Here is an 18813-nt window from a genome sequence, read left to right on the forward strand (position 1 = left end):
TAGCATACTAGGAGCTGAGGCATCCCTCTCAGATAGCAGGGATGTGAACTCTTGGTCCTGCCCACTGTCTCCGAGAATAGAAAGCTCCAGGACAGCTGGGCAGTGGTGGCACACGTCTTTAATCCCAGCACTTGGGTGGCAGAGGCAGGCTGATTTCTGAGTTCTGACAAGCACTGTGGTGTGTGTTCTCTCAACACTGAAGTCTCATCCAAACTGACCATTTTACTCTTCCCCTTCCTCTCTCCAAACCATCCAGTGTACCATCCCTGTTCAAACTATTATGTTTTGTTTTGTTTTGTTTTGTTTTGTTTTGTTTTGTTTGCTAATGGTCCAGAACCTTTTATGGTCATCATTTAGATGCTTTGTACGTCGTAATAAGTAGTGATACTGCTTCCCCCAAGCTGTGATTTGACCTAGGTTTTATATCTTGGGGGGCATCTGTAGATATGTGTCAAGTTGAAATACCTAGCTACATTCTAATGCTGCTTCTCTCCAGTTAGTACCCTTAAAAAGGGTAAAGTGGTTTTCTTGTAAATGGTGCTTAGGTCATCTTTAAGTCATTTTTGGTATGCATTTGCCATACAATAAATCTATCTAAAACTTAGCATCTCAAACTGTGACTATATAACATCTCCATGTCTATAGTACAAGAATCTAGGCACAGCTTATGTCCGGTTTCCCGTAGCAAAAGTTACATAAACAAAGAAAAAATGAAACAATTACACAGGTGGTATATTGTTCAGTATATGTTATTTAGGGGTTTCTACCTCACCTTTGATCATTCAGTTTCCAAATAAAAGACACCAAACCTTTACATTTATAAGCCTAAGACCTGGGAAGATATCAACCCCGCATGCTGTTGTTTCTACTTCTCTGTCAATAATCCCAAGATATCACTTGCCATGTTCCATGGGGTAGCTCTTACTCCAACAGGTGGGCCTTCATGGACGTGGACTCATGGTCTACCTACCCATGTACCTTCTTCCTTCATCCTTTGATGATACTCTTGTATAAACAGTCTAAGATATGTACTAGTTACATCTACATTTGAACAGTACAACTACTGTTAGACTGCAAGTTGCAGAAATTAGTTCTTTGTATTTAAACAAAAATAGCATTTTGTTGAAAAGATATGTTTGCTAAGAGGACTGGAGGGTGATCAGATGAAACAGTTCTCAAAACAGATGATTGGAGCCCAGTTGTTTCAGAGATCTGAAGTACAGGGGTGAGTGCTGAATGGTATGGCCATGAAGGAAAACCGAAATAATCATGCACTTCAGTGTTTCCTTGGTCACAAATGATGTGCCAATGCTAGATATTTGATTAATAGTTCCCCAAGGCCTGCAGATATGACAAAGAAGGTAGGTTCCCAAAGGATCTTACCAGTTGTGAAGTCAGCACAGGGAGTATGTGCTCTGTATGAAACATGAGATCTAGCTACAACTTTTCCTTAGAAGTGACATCTGAGAGACCTTGAATTATAATGGCAATAAAATCTCAAACAATAGTTTTACCAGTAAAATGAACACAAATTCAATGATAATGTTGCTGAGGTGTTAGAAAGTAACGAGATATTAGTGTGTTCTTTCTTTCATGTACAAACACACACACACACACACACACACACACACACACACACATACACACACACACATTAACTTTCTTATCCTAGACAATCGGCATACTTGGCACAGAGGAAAAGACTGGTAAACAATTACCAACGTAAGAATCCTGGAAAAGGGCGCTTCTTAGTTACATAGGGCTATTATTACAAAGAACAACAGAGTAGGCACCTTAAGAGAATGAAAATTAGTTTGCTTAGGGTGATGGAGGCAAGACTCCAAAATCAAAGTTCTGTAGATCTTAGTCTCTGCTTGGCCTTCTTCCTTCATATCTATTTCTTCTTTTCTTTCTGAAAATACTTAAGTCCTAAATTCACAGTGGCTCTTATCTCATGATCCCAAGCTAGTAATATCTGCACATCTCTGAGGGCATATAGAATCTAAAGAAGAAGAGTAGACAGTAAATTTGGTGTTCACAGCATAGTCTGCATAAGGGTGGAAAAAGAGAGATTATGAGACAGATGGTAAGAGAATGTTTTAAAGAATGAGACATTACTATGAAGATATGGAATTGCCACCAGAAGAAGCAAAGCCAGGGAATGACATGAGCAGACTCATGTTTTACAATAAGCATATTGGGCGTAATTTGAGTACTTTAAGCAGTGCTGGAAAAAGAAAACCTGGTGGGGACATGGTATGGAAGTTCAAGTGTGAAATAATAGTGACGGTTTAGGAAAGGAGGTGCTGGTGGGAATGAGGAATAGTCAGTGGAACTGACACTGAATTAAAAGCAAAAAGATATCAGGAGTCATAGGATGGCTCAGTGCTGCCTTCTGCCTTTCAATGAAGCCCAGGTAAGGTCATCTGAGCATATGAATTGTAGATGAATGTGGAGATATTTAGAAAGCCTTTATAATTATACCTAGGGACAGACTATGGCACAGAATTTAAACACAACGAACTGAATAATTTTCACTGACACAGGAAATAGCCATAGCAAAATGACAAGTGAAGTGGACTCAGCTGGGTCTGCAGCAGCACCTGAGCACTGTGTTTCTGGCTTCATAAAGTAGTAGGTGATGGATGAACACACACTTTAATATTTCCCTACCTGTTTCTACGTAGTTTTAATTGACTTAAAACAACACCACCACCAACAACAACAGCACAACAACAACAACTTGGTTTTAAAGCTTGTGTGCCCAGTGAGCATATACTACTTCTGTAACGTTAAAACACAGTTTAATTTGAGTACCTAAAATGAGCCACATCAACACAGATATGCTGTGGCTGGCCATTTCTAGTCCAAGCTACAGTTCACCACATTCTAGGTTACTCAAGGTCTTGTATATTAGATTTTGTCCTCATTTGTCTTCACAGACTAAGATTCCAGGCTTCTTTCTTATGGACCCAGAATCCAGGCTTTTCCCTACTGACTCAATTGACAAATATATCACAACGGATTCCCACAGACAGAGATAATGGTCAATATCAGACAACCTCTTCAGGATTTCTAGATGGCTTGATTGTTACAAACTTTCCCAGACCAAGCCAATCTGTAGATAATGGATTACATCTTTTTGTTGCACAAAGGCTGAAAAACCCATGAACAAGCAAGAAAAACAAAAAATAACATCAACAAATAACCAAAAGAAGGTACCAGGAGCCTGGCCTTAACAAATGTGTATCTCTGAAATACATGGCAAAAAAATTCAGATCGACTGTTTTACAAAGGATCAGTGAGATTTCAATAAGAACATATAATAAAATAATTCTGTGAAATTAGAAAAGCAATGCATTACTGGAGGGAGGAGATCAATAGAGGAAATCAAACTGTGGTTCTAGATCTGAAAATAAAACTAGTGAAGTAGAAAGTGGAATGAAAAATGTCAGCCATGGGACTATAAAGCAGAAAAAAAATCTGTGACATCAGTCGGAGATCATTAGAAAACATACAAAGAGCCACCTCACACCAGTCAGAATGGCTAAGATCAAAAATTCAGGTGACAGCAGATGCTGGCGAGGATGTGGAGAAAGAGGAACACTCCTCCATTGTTGGTGGGTTTGCAAGCTCGTACAACCACTCTGGAAATCAGTCTGGCAGTTCCTTAGAAAATTGGACATAGTACTACCAGAGGATCCAGCAATACCTCTCCTGGGTATATATCCAGAAGAGGTCCCAACCGGTAAGAAGGACACATGCTCCACTATGTTCATAGCAGCCTTATTTATAATAGCCAGAAGCTGGAAAGAACCCAGATGCCCCTCAACAGAGGAATGGATACAGAAAATATGGTACATCTACACAATGGAGTACTACTCAGCTATTAAAAAGAATGAATTTATGAAATTCCTAGGCAAATGGATGGACCTGGAGGGCATCATCCTGAGTGAGGTAACCCAATCACAAAGGAACTCACACAATATGTACTCACTGATAAGTGGATATTAGCTCGAAACTTAGGATACACAAGATATAAGATACAATTTGCTAAACGCATGAAACTCAAGAAGAATGAAGACCAAAGTGTGGGCACTTTGCCCCTTCTTAGAATTGAGAACAAAACACCCATGGAAGGCGTTACAGAGACAACGTGTGATGAAAGGATGGACCATCTAGAGACTGCCATATCTAGGGATCCACCCCATAATCAGCTTCCAAATGCTGACACCATTGCATACACTAGCAAGATTTTGCTGAAAGGACCCAGATATAGCTGTCTCTTGTGAGACTATACTGGAGCCTAGCAAACACAGAAGTGGATGCTCACAGTCAGCTATTGAATGGATCACAGGGCTCCCAATGGAGGAGCTAGAGAAAGTACCCAAGGAGCTAAAGGGATCTGCAACCCTGTAGGTGGAACAACATTATGAACTAACCAGTACCCTGGAGCTCTTGACTCTAGCTGCATATGTATCAAAAGATGGCCTAGTTGGAAAGAGAGGCCCATTGGACACACAAACTTTATATGCCCCAGTACAGGGGAACGCCAGGGCCAAATAAATGGGAATGGGTGGGTAGGGAAGTGGGGGGGAGGGTATGGGGGACTGTTGGGATAGCATTGGAAATGTAATTGAGGAAAATACGTAATAAAAATTTTAAAAATTAAAAAAAAAAGAAGTTAAAAAAAAAGAAGAAGAAAAGAAAAATAGAAGAATGGCTGGTTCGCTGCGTTCCTAGTGTCCTCACTGCACCCCTTGCCATTGCTGCGGCTGCTCCTGCAGTCACCAACACAGAATATGGCTGTGCATCCTGCCGACGCTGATCTTGGAAAGTCCACCAGAGAAGGCTTTGGTTTAATAAAACTTGATTTGAAAATGAAGTCCGAGAATGAATTGGAATTTACCAGCTCAGTCTCTGCCAACATGGAGACCACCAAAGTGAACGGGAGTCTGGAAGCCAAGTACAAATGATGGACCGAGTGTGGACTAACATTTACAGAGAAGTGGAACACAGACAACACCCTGAGCTCTGAGATCACCGTGGAAGACCACCTTGCTTGTGGACTGAAGCTGACCTTTGATTCATCTTTTTTGCCTAACACTGGGGAAAAAGATGCTAATATCAAGACTGATACAAGAGGGAGCTTATCAACCTGGGCTGTGATGTGGACTTTGACATCGCTGAACTTTTCATCCGGGGTGCTCTCTGGTGCTTGGCTATGAGGGTTGGCTGGCTGGCTACCAGATGAATTTTGAGACCTCGAAGTTCCAAGTAACCCAGAGCAACTTTGCAATTGGCTACAAGATGGAAGAATTCCAGCTTCGTACTAATGTGAACGAGGGAACAGAGTTTGGTGGCTCCATTTACCAGAAGGTGAACAAGAAATTTGAGACTGCTGTCAATCTCGCCTGAACTGAAGGAAACATTAACACTCCCTTTGGAATAGCAGCCAAGTATCAGGTCGACCCTGATGCCTGCTTTTTGACCAAAGTGAACAGCTCCAGCCTTGGGTACAATCAGACCCTAAAACCGGGTATCAATCTGACGCTGTCAGCCCTACTGGATGGCAAGAACATCAATACAGGCAGCCACAAGCTTGGTTTAGGACTGCAATTTCAAGCATAAATGAATTTAGTGTACCTTTTAATGTTGTATGTTGGAGATGCGGGAGTTGATAAATATCACGTTAGACCTCCAGGCTAAGAATGACTCGGCTTTAAGGTGTTTACCATTTCAGAGGTACTGCAGAAACCCCATTCCAGAAAGGGTCCTTTTTAGCTGTAGGCGTGGGTTGGGAGGAGCCTCTATAGAGATGCCAGGCTGCAAGTGGAATCTGGGAACCTGTGGACCCTTTGTAAATCTGTATCCAGTCCCCAGATGGAATCGTGACTTCCTGAGCGTCGAACCCTGGTGTCCTGATCCTATCTGCTCAGAAGCATGTACACGACTGTGTGAAATGGATGTTTTTAGACAGATCATCACGCCCTGTTCCCATCATGCCCTGTTCCCGTCCTAGCCCATCAGTTACCTGTTTTACACCAAAAGTAGTCTTTAGGGTGTGGTTAGCTATTTCTTTTGTGTGTGTGCGCGCCATTTTAGGGTGGAGAGAGTGGGCATGATGGAGCCAGTCATTCAGGACTTAATTCTTCCTTGTATTGTGTGGTCTTCTTTCTTTCTTCTATTTTCTTTCTTAATTCCACCCCCCCCCCCATTTTTTCTTTTCATTGCACCAGAGTATGGAATAGCTTCTGGTTCTTCGACTCTGAGGTGGGCAGGTGATTGCCACACTGTGACAACACTAGGGATCTAAACTGTGTGGAATTAGCCCCTCCCCTTCAAATGCTGTAATTAGCATAACTTAAAATAAAACTTGAATAAAATACTGAGAAAAAGAGAATGAAATGAATGAACAATATCTTAGGTCTCACATGATACCATCAAAAGAATAAATCTTTATTATGGAAATTGGCAAATGAAAAGAGAATGACAAAGATTTCTAAAAGTTATTAAAATAACTACATATTTTTCCATATTTTCTGAAAGATATAAATGTCCTAGTATGATAATACCAGAGCTTTTCAACTGATTAAATTCAAAAAGACCTAAATAAGACACATTCAAATTGTCAAACGTAAGGTAAGGAGAAAGCTTTCCTTGAAATCATTAAGAAAAACGTAAAATCTCAGGTATAAGAGAGTTCCAATGAGGCTGGCAGTTATCTGGGCAGAACGTGCCTAGTTAGGAGAGAGGAGAGAAATGGATGCCACAGAGCTAGAATAGAAGTCAGTGTGAGCACCGAAGAACAAAATGCTCCTAACTAAGTGTGCTCTCCCAGCATAGCTGGTCCTGGGAAATGAGGAGGTGAAGACTCTTCTAGACCTACACTTGAGAGAATAAATGGAAAAAAAAAAAAGCTAAGCGTAATTTTGCAGCTAAATGAAAAGGACTTAATTAGTATTACAAACACACAATTCTCTAATTCATAGGTGTAATTAACTGCAATCAAGTTTATAGTGCTTCACCGAGTTATATGATATTGCTATGTAAATTAGCTATGTGCTTAGCATAGAGGTTAAAAGAGAAAACAACATAAAAATCATTTTTACATGGAAAATAAAATGTTTGACAAGAAGTAAAACCAGAGTGTTGGTATGTAATCAAAATTAAGCTATTATTCATTGTTCAAAGCCTTAGTAGTTATTATGTGAGCCACAGGTAAGTACACAGAAAAAAAACCCTATAGTATATACACATTAAATACAAAGAGGCAAGGATTCATCCAAAAATCTGCTTACAAAGGAAGACAGAGAGAAGGAAGCACATGCTTCACAACACAGAATATAACACAACAGCATCTCTGCCTCATTAGCTATTATGAGTATGACAGTTATAGACAGGTGTTAGCCACCATGTGGGTGTTGGAAATTGAACTATAGGTCCTCTGCAAGAGCAGTGGATGCTCTTAAAATCTGAGCTGTCTCTCCAGCCCAACTGAGTTATTTTCTTAAAATATCCAACTCTGTGCTCTTTACAAAACACTTAATTTTCAAGGGCACTGAAAGATGGGCAAAATCATTCTATACAATGGAAGCTAGAAGAGAGCAGTAGTAATAGCGCTCCTATTTATTTGATAAAAATAGATGTTAACTCTAAAGTGAGATAAAGAAAATCCATTCATAATGATAAAGGTACCATTCACCTTGGTGATTAAACAGTTATAAATATGCACTCAGATTGATGTACTCATATATACAAAGTACTCATATACATCAGAAGAGACACATTCTGTGCAGCACATTCATATTAAACTATGTGCTACTTTCATATACTACTTTGATTTGGACAGAAAACTTTAGAGGGATGTGTTGGATCTAGACTGCACTCCAGACCACATGAGCCCTTAGATTCTATCGATATAGACCTTGGCCCTCTGCTTAAACACATGTGGGGTCTTCTTCAGGAGGGATTGTGTGTTATGCCACAGAGCATATATCAGTGAATTTAAGAAGTCTGAAACCACATCGGATATCTTTTCCGACTACAGTCACATGAAATTAGAAGCTGATAATAGTGGAAGATATTTTGAAAACTATAAATGTGTGCAACTTTGAGCTATGCTTCTAGCTATGATATCACAATCCTATAACCCTGGCAAATGAGTGACTGTATAAAGGTTACAGTTCAGCCTTCTGCTAGAGCAATGAATTCTCTTAATTACCGAGCCACTCTGCAGCCCCTGGGATATACCTGTAATGGATGAGGGAGTTGAGTGTGTAAAAAACTCACTTCAGAGTAAAGATCAGGACCTGATAGCTTCACTACCAAATTATAGTAAACATCTAAAGAAGGTAAAACATTAGTTTTTCTCAAAATCAGGCAAAATGGGAAAACCTTCAAAATCAATTTAAGAATCCAAACATAGCCTGGCACGAAATCAGATAGGGGTTTTTATAAGAAAATTATAGGCTAATGTCTTGATGGATGTAGACACAAAAATCCTCATGCAATGATACACTTATATAATGCACATTTCTTCCATCTGAGAAGGACAAATGTACCACACAACTGCTTCTCCTTCCAAGGTTCCCAAACATTTCTTTCTTTTTGGTCTGTTCTTTCTGAATGTTCTGCTTGCTCCCTTTACTCTCCCTTTTCTGCTTGGTGCATGAGTTTTTCTACTCACAGCTTAGCCATTAGCTCCCCAGTAATGCTCATCTTGTATCTTTATATGAATTGATATCCTCATACACCATAGGAGCTTATCTGTTTATACAAATAGACCCTATCTTGCATGAAATTATTCTTATACCCCAAGCATTATCAAGGGATAAGCTATGTCTTAGTCACTCATAATATTAGCCATATTATATTTTTATGTACTTTTCACAGAGGATTTTTTTAAAAGGATGAAGTATATCCCTTCTCTGCTTCTATCAGCATTTCATTTTCTCTGATGCTTTCCCTAAAAGAATTGTACAATGTAAACATGTATATTTTATGTATCTTCATTTTATATATTAAACCTAATTATTGAAATGGCTATTTTGTTAGCAATTTATGTGTGTTCTTGTAATTCTCAGTATATGTTCCTATCATTTACTTGATACATTAAAATAAATTGAGTGTGCATTGTTAGAGGACAGTTGATACTGATTAATTATTATAATTCTAGGTGTGGCTTGTAATACCTACAGTTCCCATCTATTGCACTAATACTTTTGTCATGATTATTATAGAAAGGCTACTTGAATGCATTTTTACTTGGAATGTTTACTACAGCTGTATAACCACTTGGCAAATCATTTTTATACTTGTCACAGTAGGCTGTCATTTTAAATAATTGTAGTATACTGAAAAGCTAAGAGCTTAAAAAACATGAGTGTGATGTATAGCCAGGGTCAATGTCAGGAAAGGAGAAGTACAAGGGACAAAAGGAAGGATTTAAGAAAGGGTAAATAAATTTGTTATTTGTATACATGGACATGTCATAATTAAACCTACTATTTTGTAGACTTTGCACAAGCAGAATGGAAGGATGGATAGTGGAGGGGTACAGGGTCAGGAAGACAGGTAGAAGAAGGAGGAGGGATGTGAGAGAGTGAGATGCTCACCTCCTAGAATGTTCCAAAGACTGTTGACTCTGAGAGCCACATGTCATTAGGAGCTTGCCAAATCATCTGAGAAGGCTGTATGATAAATTGTGAATTACTAGAAGTATTTAATTTGTCACATTTGTTCAATTCTCATAAAAATTATGACAGGAAATCAATTTCAATTTTTGTTATTGAATATTCCTAAACTTTGAAAATGACAAATAAATCTAGTCTCTTCAAAGTACATAGTTAAAGCTTAGAGTAATTTAAATTTTTTTCTATTTTTTTAAATGAAATTTTAACACTCCGTATTTTATCCCCCCCCCCCAACCACCCTCCTACCGTTCCACATACCTCTTCCCCACGCCCCTATCTCCACGTGGGTGTTTCCACTTTCCACCCCATCTGACCTCTAAACTCCCTGGGGCCACCAGTCTCTTGAGGGTTATGTGAATCATCTCTGAACGAACACAGACCTGGCAGTCCTCTACTGTTTGTGTGTTGGGGACCTTTTATCAATCATCTGGTGTATGCTGTCTGTTTGGTGGTTTGAGAGATCTCAGGGGTCCAGATTAATTGAGACTGCTGTTCCTCCTACAGGATCGCCTTTCCCCTCAGCTTCTTTCAACCTTCCCTATTTCAACAGCAGGATTCAGCTGCTTCTATCCATTGGTTAGGTACAAATATCTTCATTTGACTCTTTCAGCTGCTTGTTGGACATTTCAGAGGGCAGTCATGATAGGTTTCAAACAGGAAACATTGGGAAATAGGAGGTTGGGCAGACCCTCCAGAATGCATCAGAGACCTAGGGGGTGAGAGACTCTCAGAACTCAAAGGGAGGGACCTTAGATGAAATGCCTGACAATAGGGAGAGGGAACTTATAGAGCCTACCTCCAGCAAGAAGTCTGGGAATCAAATGAGGGAGAGAAGGGCCACCCTACAGTCACACCTCTGACCCATAGTTGTTCCTGTCTGAAAGAATTACAGGAATGGAAATGGAGAGGAGCCTGAGGAAAATAAGGTCCAGCAATAGGTGCAAAGTGGGATCCAGCTCACAGGGACGTCCCAAGGCCTGACACCATTACTGAGGCAATGGAGCACTCACAATTTATAACTTTTTAAGAAGAATCAATCTGCGGGTGTTTTAAAATAAGGCAATTTTATTCTAACACTGAGTACCTGGTCTCTGATAGTCACTTTCAAATACTATGTATCAAATTCCAATTATGGCTTTAAGGAATAATGGCATATCAAGAAAAAATATGTTATGGGAGTTCTAATCTTAGAATGCTATTTTTAAGAGATAATTGAACTTACAAATATCATTGTTTATCTTTCATAGTCTCAAACGACTTCACAAGTAATCAAAACCCCTTACTTTAGATTACTATAATCTTTATAATTTTTCTACATGTGGCCTAGGATTAATGAGGAGTAAGTATGAGGAGATTGTGTACTTCACAGATAAGAGTGAAGAGCACACTTTTTGAGTCTTAAAAAACATACGATTATAGAATGAAGGTAACTGCGCTTCCTGTGAGATCATCTTTAATGAAGTCATTTTTTTTTTCCTGAAGGAACATAATGTCAGAACACTTCAGGGTTGCTTGAATCTCTCTGTGAGATATGGAAAACCTTAGTGGTAACTCCCAGGGGGAGACTTTTGAAGAGGTGTAATGTGACTTGTGACTTGGTAAATGTAACCCTTGTTTTGTGGCTCTAGAACACTTCAAGGAAAGGGTGTTTGGAGGAAATATTAATGACTTCTCAGATCCTATGTCAGTGTGTACGTCAGCGTGCAGTTGGCGGGGGTTTACAGCTGGGCAGTGTGAGAAGCAGGAGGAGAATGCCTAGAGTGTGCATTTTGGAAAGTAGGAAGATGAAGGTGAGATAAAGTTGATACTGATGCCAAGGGTCCAATGGCCAGACCTTCCTTCTCCATCACAGCGCCATGAAGTGCAGAACTGGTGAGATCTGAAAGGTCTTTTTACCTGAGTGTTGAATCTGAGTGTTGAGTCCAATGTTTCTAATGCAGAGACCCTTTAATACAGTTCCTGTGCTGACCCCCACCCAGAAAGTTATTTTCATTGCTACTACATCACTATAGTTTTGTTACTGGTGTGAATCATATTGTAAATATCTGTGTTTTCTGACAGTTGTTTTTATTAAACTGTGAAAGGCTCAATTCCATTTTCACAGGTTGTGGACTGCTGGTTTAGAATCAAATAAAAAGAAGACACTTTCATTATGTCAAAAGACCCCAGATTAACATGGGCTGAGCTTATCCATTCTCCATTACAAGTGAACACTGCCACATTTATTTTCAGAGTGTTGGAGGTCCCACTGCTCTGGCTTTGCCCATTCTGTGACTGACAAATAGAGGAGAGATTTTAGCAAACAAAAAGAAAGACAGAATAGTCCCTAATATTATCTGGAAATTGTGTTTATAATTATCATTTTAAAAATTACTTTGGGGGCTGGAGATATGGCTTAGTGGTTAAGAGAACTGGATGTTTTTGCAGAGGAATTCAGATCCCAACACTGAAAGGTGGGCTGTAGTCACCCATACATAACACTAGGTCCAGGGGGGATTCAACAGCCTCTTCTGGCCTTCCTGAGTACCAGGCATGCATACATGCAAGAAAAACAGCCATACACCTAAAATAAAAGTAAATAAAATTTAAAGAGTCAATGAGTTATTTTAAAGTATCACTTTCACTCTTTGAGAAAAATAATATTTCTGTGTAGTGTTCTCTTTTTAGGTGGTAGTGAAGTAGCCCTTTTGGATATAATGAAGGTGTTTTTTAATTAGTTTCTAGTGAGCGCTTTGAGGGTGTAAAAAATAAAACCACACTTTAAATATAATGTCTATGGTATTCTTGTTGTATATCAAGTGAGCTGTTTGCAAGAAAGTGAAGTTCTAACCAAAGGTTGATTAAGGGGCTAGGAATAAGCAGCATTGATCACAACAGCTCATCTCTCCCGACTGATTTCATTCTGTATAATGTGGGAGGCTCACGGTTAGGCTGTGCTTGATATACTCTTCTAGATCTTACCATCTCTCTGCTGTGAGGGAAGAGAACAGACAAGAAGAAGCTTGGCATCAGTCACAACTTCAATCCACCTCTATCAGTCTGTAAGCTTTGTGTTCTTCCTAGGAAATGAGGATGGGATTTCTCATAGGCAGTCTTTGCCTTCATGAGTACAAGGCTCCAGTGTGTCCTTGAATGTATAACATCTATTTAATTGAGAATTGCAAAGAGAGCACACAAACATTTGCTGATCTTAGTCAGTCATAGTTAGGTAAACATTCTTTGAACATTTGTTTCATAGCCCAGGGAAACGTTACTGAAGGGAGTAAATGTCATGTAAAGATGGTGAAGATGGAATTTTTGAAAAAATAAGTATGTGTCCTAGTTCTGAAGAAGGCTTGAAGTCCTGGAGCTATTCCTATAAAAAAATTTTCAAAATGTGTAAAAATTTCACAAAATCATCACACCCAGATGATTTTACTAATTTTTTGATCACTTTACTTTTATAGGTAGGTGTGTATACATATCTCATATACATACGTGTTTCTACACTCATAATTATACTTAACCTTATCTGGAACTAAATTAAAAACCTTATCTGCATTCTCTGATTACACTTAAATAACCCTTATCAATTTAAATTTGATTTATTCTCTGAGAAACTAAAACATATAATAATAACTTATTTGAGATGTACTTCACTTTAAACCAGAAACCTCCAGTGGGAGGTTTTTTTTTTTTTTTTTTTTTTACATAACTGAAGTATGTATTCATCTACTTGAAATAAATAGTGAACTATTTTTTATCATTTTAATTTACATTTGTTAGGATTGTGGTGTGTAGGCATGCTGTGTGTAGGTGTACATGCTAGTGCTCATATATGGCGATCAGAAAACAATCTGCGGTGTTTTCTCCCACCTTTACGTGGGTTCCAGAAATCAAACTCAGATCTCTAGGCTTCCATAGCAAGCTCCCTCACCAGTTGAGACATCTGATTGTCCAATTTTGTGAGAAAATGCTATTAATTATTGCTAAATATCAAACATAAAGCTTGATTTTTTTAAAATAAAAAATCACGTACGTGTTAAAAAGACACTTTGTTTATTTTTGAAACTATCTTTGCTGAGCTAATAACTGTCCTTGTGATCAGACATGGGAACCAGGGTACTTCTGTGCATTCACAGCACAGTTCCAGGACCCTGGGCTTACATCCCTTTGGCCTCCATTCTGGAAAATGTTGCCTAGGGGATGAGTCATTGACCTTCTAGTTCTACATACTCTAAATTTCAGCTCAACTACATTTAGCTTCTTTTCTTTTCCTGTTCTCAATACATTCACTGCTCCTAGGATGGAAAGGCTACCAGGTTTTACTAGTTGAGTATAAATCTTGCAGAAATTATTACAGAGTAATTCTGCCATACTTTTCAGTAGCAAAATACTCAAAAGATTGCATGAACTAGCAACATTGATTCTAGTTTATAGATTAAAAGTAAACAGTTTTAAGAATAAAGAAAACAGCATAAAATAACCCAGATAGTTAAATGCATAATTGAAACAAAATACTCCTATATGAAATCACAAATAAACCAACACTCTTTAGACCATATAGAGGGTACTCCTGAAGATGAAATGCATTCCTGCTCTTTCCGCTACAAGTGGCCCTTCACACAAGGCCTCCTTCAGTGACTGAAGCAAAACAACCCCTTCTTCAAGAGATTATAAGATTCCAGCTCAGTAGCTAATCTAAGAATATCACTTATAACTTACTTTTTAAGAGGGTACAAGAAGAGAACTCACTCCTGCAGGTCATTCTGTGACCTCATTGACTGAGCCATGGCATGGGCATCCCCATACACAGTATACAAAATCAAAGTAAAAGCTAAATAGTTAATTATTCCTAAACTTCCATAATGGTATTTAAACATTCATATACATGTAGGCATGAACAGCGCGCGCACACACACACACACACACACACACACACACACACACCATCTTCTGGTCCTTGAGTTTCAGTTCTAAAATAAAACCTTATTTTAAAGCAAATGTTTCTTTGCTTCTTATCAGGAGGACACTAGCACTATTTGATTTATTACTTGTGTAATCTCAGATGGGCAACTACTCCTTTACTCTCTGGGAATACAATATAAACTTTTCAGTATCACAAGAATGGCAAATATTAGATGGAGGATTTAAGAGTACAATTTGAATAGTGACACTAGGAACTACAGATATAGTAACAAATCTGAAATACTTGTAAATTTCAGGATTTTAAAACTTTTTATCCTCATTTTATTATATCCAATATTAAAGTTGCTCATGAGTGGGACATTGTCAAAGCAGCAGTACAGTGCTTACAAAGCTAGCACTATTCCCTAGAATGCTTGTCACCGCATAGTTAAATTGGGTTGGTAATGAGGTAGGGAAGATCTGGCAGGAGCCAGGACAGAGGGAAACATGGTCAAAATATAATGTATAAAAACATTTCAATAAAAGAGAAAAATGTCCTAAGATTTAAAAAAAAATGAGCTAGGAGAGCAGCTTAAGGCTGAACCACTAGGTTAAATGTGACCCAGTGATGAGGACTTTAGAATAGCCATAAATCTAAAGGTCAAGTTGCTGAGCATAAATGCAAGTAGAACTCTTTTCTTCTTCCAAGATATGACAAAATAAAGGTGATCTGTGGTTATAAATTCATTTGTTATCTCCTGTCTCAAGAACCTATCCTAACCAAAATGTGAAACACAGCAGTAAGATAATCTATTCAGCTGCTCTAGGAGGTGCAATCTTGCCCAATATTCATGTCATTTTGGACAGAGCACAGCTTTAATGCCCATTTTAGTCAAAGCCTCTCAGCTGACTAGCACAGCACTCCAAAGAACCAACTCTGTCCAAAAGACCTTTAAGGGAAGGCATCTCTCTGTAAGTCACCTCACACAAGAGCACAGGTGTTCCACAGATTGATGGTAACATGCCTAAAGTCTGTTATGAAATTTTCTAATAAGTACAAACATGCATCTGGTGAAGATAACCAACATCTCCCTTCATGTACTTCAGTGTATAGCTATTATTCATGTGCTCATTTCTTAGTCCCTCCTTGGTATAAATTTCTAACATACAAAACAGTTTTACATACAATTACTATATCATTGCATTTCCTTGATGACTCAGGATGTTGAACATTTCTTTAGGTGATTCTTGGCCATCCAACACTCCTCAGTTGAGAATTCTTTATCTCTATATCCCATTTATTAATAGGGTTGTTTGGTTCTCTAGAGTCTTACTTTTTGAGTTCCTTGTATATATTGAATTTGAATACATATTTTTATATATAGCCTTCTATGGGATACAGGATTGGAAAAGAACTTTTCCCAATCTCTTGGTTGCCGTTTTGTCCTATTGACAGTGTTCTTTGCCTTTCCGAAGCTTTGCAATTTTATGTGATCCTATTTGTACTTTGTTGATCTTATAGCATAAGCCATTGGTGTTTTGTTCAAGAAATGATCCCCTGTGCCCATGTGCTCAAGGTTCTTTTCTACTTTCTCTTCTATTAATTTCAGTATATCACGTTTTATGTGGAGGTCATTGATCCACTTGGACTTGAGGTTTGTACAAGGAGATAAGAATGGGTTGATTTTCATTCTTCTACACGCTGACCACCAGTTGAACCAGCACATTTGTTGAAAATTGTGTCTTTTTTCCACTGGATAGTTTTATCACCTTTGTCAAAGAAAGAATGACCATAGGTATGTGGATTCATTTCTGGATCTTCAGTTCTATTTTATTGATTTACCTGCCTGTCTCTGTACCAATACCATGCAGTTTTTATCACTATTGCTCTGTAATACAGCTTGAGGTCATGGGTGGTGATACTCCAAAAGTTCTTTTATTGTTGAGAATAGTTTTTGTTATCCTGGATTTTTTTTTATTCCAACTGAATTTGAGATTTGATCTTTCTAACTCTAGGAAGAATTAAGTTGGAATTTTTTTTTTTTTTACAAGTCAATGGCCTTTCTCTACACAAAGAATAAACAGGCTGAGAAAGAAATTAGGGAAACAACACCCTTCTCAATAGTCACAAATAATATAAAATATCTTGGCGTGACTCTAACTAAGGAAGTGAAAGATCTGTATGATAAAAACTTCAAATCTCTGAAGAAAGAAATTAAAGAAGATCTCAGAAGATGGAAAGATCTCCCATGCTCATGGATTGGCAGGATCAACATTGTAAAAATGGCTATCTTGCCAAAAGCAATCTACAGATTCAATGCAATCCCCATCAAAATTCCAACTCAATTCTTCAACGAATTAGAAGGAGCAATTTGCAAATTCATCTGGAATAACAAAAAACCTAGGATAGCAAAAAGTCTTCTCAAGGATAAAAGAACCTCTGGTGGAATCACCATACCTGACCTAAAGCTTTACTACAGAGCAATTGTGATAAAAACTGCATGGTACTGGTATAGAGACAGACAAGTAGACCAATGGAATAGAATTGAAGACCCAGAAATGAACCCACACACCTATGGTCACTTGATCTTCGACAAGGGAGCTAAAACCATCCAGTGGAAGAAAGACAGCATTTTCAACAATTGGTGCTGGCACAACTGGTTGTTATCGTGTAGAAGAATGCGAATCGATCCATACTTATCTCCTTGTACTAAGGTCAAATCTAAATGGATCAAGGAACTTCACATAAAACCAGAGACACTGAAACTTATAGAGGAGAAAGTGGGGAAAAGCCTTGAAGATATGGGCACAGGGGAAAAATTCCTGAACAGAACAGCAATGGCTTGTGCTGTAAGATCGAGAATTGACAAATGGGACCTAATGAAACTCCAAAGTTTCTGCAAGGCAAAAGACACTGTCAATAAGACAAAAAGTCCACCAACAGATTGGGAAAGGATCTTTACCTATCCTAAATCAGATAGGGGACTAATATCCAACATATATAGAGAACTCAAGAAGGTGGACTTCAGAAAATCAAATAACCCCATTAAAAAATGGGGCTCAGAACTGAACAAAGAATTCTCACCTGAGGAATACCGAATGGCAGAGAAGCACCTGAAAAAATGTTCAACATCCTTAATCATCAGGGAAATGCAAATCAAAACAACCCTGAGATTCCACCTCACACCAGTCAGAATGGCTAAGATCAAAAATTCAGGTGACAGCAGATGCTGGCGTGGATGTGGAGAAAGAGGAACACTCCTCCATTGTTGGTGGGATTGCAGGCTTGTACAACCACTCTGGAAATCAGTCTGGCGGTTCCTCAGAAAATTGGACATAGTACTACCGGAGGATCCAGCAATACCTCTCCTGGGCATATACCCAGAAGATGCCTCAACTGGTAAGAAGGACACATGCTCCACTATGTTCATAGCAGCCTTATTTATAATAGCCAGAAGCTGGAAAGAACCCAGATGCCCTCAACAGAGGAATGGATACAGAAAATGTGGTACATCTACACAATGGAGTACTACTCAGCTATTAAAAAGAATGAATTTATGAAATTCCTAGCCAAATGGATGGACCTGGAGGGCATCATCCTGAGTGAGGTAACACATTCACAAAGGAACTCACACAATATGTACTCACTGATAAGTGGATATTAGCCCCAAACCTAGGATACCCAAGATATTAGATACAATTTGCTAAACACATGAAACTCAAGAAGAATGAAGACTGAAGTGTGGACACTATGCCCCTCCTTAGAATTGGGAACAAAACACCCATGGAAGGAGTTACAGAGACAAAGTTTGGAGCAGACACTTAATGACTGCTTCTATTTCTTTAGGGGTTATGGGACTCTTTAGATGGTTTATCTGACCCTGATTTAACTTTGATATCTGGTATCTATCCAGAAAATTGTCCATTTTATCAAGGTTTTCCAATTTTGTTGAGTATAGGTTTTTATGGTAGCATCTGATGATTTTTTTTAATGCCCTGTTTCAGTTGTTATGTCCATCTTTTCATTTCTGATTTTGCTATTTTGGATAATGTTTCTGTGCCCTCTAGTTAGTCTGGCTGAGGGTTTAATCTATCATGCTGATTATCCCAAAGAACCAGCTCCTGGTTTTGTTGATTCTTTGTATAGTTTTCTTTCTTTCTATGTGGATGATTGCAGCCCTGAGCTTTATTTTTTTCCTGCTGTCAACCCCTCTTGGGGGTATTGTTTCTT

At 38.5% G+C, this 18813-nt stretch overlaps 1 protein-coding gene and 1 pseudogene across 5 annotated transcripts in view; both read left to right on the forward strand.

Moving 5' to 3' along the window:
• Gulp1 (GULP, engulfment adaptor PTB domain containing 1) overlaps nucleotides 1-18813 on the forward strand; it is a 245459-nt gene that overhangs the window by 87691 nt on the left and 138955 nt on the right. The window lies entirely within an intron of this gene.
• Gm16102 (predicted gene 16102) lies at nucleotides 4722-5828 on the forward strand (annotated as a pseudogene).

The sequence above is a fragment of the Mus musculus genome, chromosome 1 (assembly GCF_000001635.26).
Source record: "Mus musculus strain C57BL/6J chromosome 1, GRCm38.p6 C57BL/6J".
In the NCBI taxonomy this organism is placed as follows: Eukaryota; Metazoa; Chordata; class Mammalia; order Rodentia; family Muridae; genus Mus; species Mus musculus.